The sequence below is a fragment of the Sarcophilus harrisii genome, chromosome 2, assembly GCF_902635505.1.
Source record: "Sarcophilus harrisii chromosome 2, mSarHar1.11, whole genome shotgun sequence".
Taxonomy (NCBI): Eukaryota; Metazoa; Chordata; class Mammalia; order Dasyuromorphia; family Dasyuridae; genus Sarcophilus; species Sarcophilus harrisii.
Genome location: NC_045427.1, coordinates 551186601 through 551188664, shown reverse-complemented (window position 1 = coordinate 551188664; position 2064 = coordinate 551186601).

Genomic DNA, 2064 nt, shown 5'->3' with positions numbered 1-2064 from the left:
ATGCAACTCTCCAATGACAGGTTTCAGAGCGGTAGGGACTTCAATCCAACTCCCTCTTTATGCATTTTAAGAAACTGAGGTCCAAAGACTGATTCCAAGAGGTTTGCCCAAGATCACCAGAGATGGGACTGGAATCTAGAACCCGCAAAGCAAGGCAAGTGGCTAGGCAAATTTGGCTCACCCTCAGAGCATGGAGTGTTTGTACATATCATACGGTTTCCTGCGCTCCTCAGCTTTGTGAGTTTGAGATGGAACCGAACTACTTTCCAAGGTTTAAGCCCTGTCCCAGGGCTTCCCCAGAGTGGGAGGTTTATCAATTTGATTAAGAAAAGTATAATTCACGGAATGAAATTGTCACAAGATTAGATCTTCTTAGATTAGGGAAGAACCTATCAACACCTCTCAAACCTTCCCCTCCTCCATTTTACGGACGCAAAAACTGAGGCTCAGAGAAATTAATTGCTTGCCTGATGTTGTAAAGAAAATAAGCACCAAAGTCTATCTCGATTAGCTCCCTGGTACTTAGATACTAAAAGCTAATTCAGGCGCAAGATGCTTCCCCGCTCACTGGCGGAGAATGGTGCCTGTGCTAAGCAGAGCCAGCTAAGTAGGTGTGGGACCTGGCAAAAAATAGAAGCTGCAGGTGTTCTTGAAGTTTCTGGTGCTTTTTCAAAGAGGAACTAACTGATCAGTTTGTTACGCCTTCTTCCCCATAAGGGTGAGCAAAACCCGGGGCTGGGGCCGGGGCCGGGGCCGGGGCCGGTAGAGGACCTTTCTTCGGAGGTTATGATTCTCTGCCTCTCTCGACCAGGGAGGGGCTTCCTCCTCAGCCTTTGGCAGCATTGTCTGCTTATTTTTCTGAACTTCTAGGAGATGAAAGAGAAAGACTCAGCTGGAAGGAATCCAGCACCAGGGCAGCACCCTCCTCCTGCTCCCTTTATCCTTTGAGGCAAAATAAATGGGAGAACCAACTACTCTGGACCTTTTCTTTGATCCTTGTTTCCTTGCCTTGTTTCCCCTCCCTTTCCACTCCCCCCATTCCCCAACTCAACAGTCCTGGGAACAGGAGAAAAATGTTTTCTGGGGGAGAGTTGCCTTGTAATTTTGAAGTTTCAAATTTAGACCTTTACTATCAAGATCAGTTTTCCTTTGAAACATAGTATCTAAGTCCTGGAAGTCATGCTAAAGATGGCCTAAACCTCTCTCATTCTTATTCTTACTCTCTGCCTTTGTTTCTCTCTGTGTGTGTGTCTCTATTTCTGTCTCTCTGTCTCTTTCTCGGTTTCTGTCTTAGTCTGTCTCTGTGTGTGTGTCTCTGTCTCTGTCCCTTTGTCTGTATCTGTCTCTATCTCTCTGTGTCTGTGTGTCTCTTTCTGTCTCTTTCCCCCCACCTCTCTCCCTCTCCTTCTGCCTTTCTCTGTCTCTGTCTCACTGTCTGTGTCTCTGTGCTTCTGTCTCTCTCTTTCTCTGTCTCTGTCTGTCTCCTTCCCTCTCTTTCTCTGACTCTTTGTCTGTGTCTGTCTCTCTCCCTCTCCCTCTCCCTCTCTGTGCTCTGTGTGTCTCTGTCTCTCTGTGTGTCTCTTCTCTCTCGCTCCCTCTCTCTCTCTCTCTCTCTCTCTCTCTCTCTCTCTCTCTCTCTGTCCCTCTCTGTCCCTCTCTGTCTCTCTGTCTCTCTCTCTCCCCTCTCTCTCTCTCTCTCTCTCTCTCTCTCTCTGTCCCTCTCTGTCCCTCTCTGTCTCTCTGTCTCTCTCTCTCAGATGAGGAAAATGAGGCCCAAAGTGATTAAGTCATTTTACCCAAATTCATGTAACTAGTTGCTAACTAAAAACTTCTGACTCCCCACTCTGGGTGCTTTTCCCGGGAGCATATTGCTTCTCTGTTGTTAAAAAAAAAAAAAAAAAAAAAAAGGTTTGTTTTATTTTTTTCTCATCAGAAGTGGGTGGTTTCAAGCACTATAAGATAGGAATTTCATCAAAAACCTCTGCAGAGAGCTCTACCTTCAAATTGAAACAGTAGGGAGAAAAAGAATCTGGATATGATGGTAGACCTGACATTATGCCCACA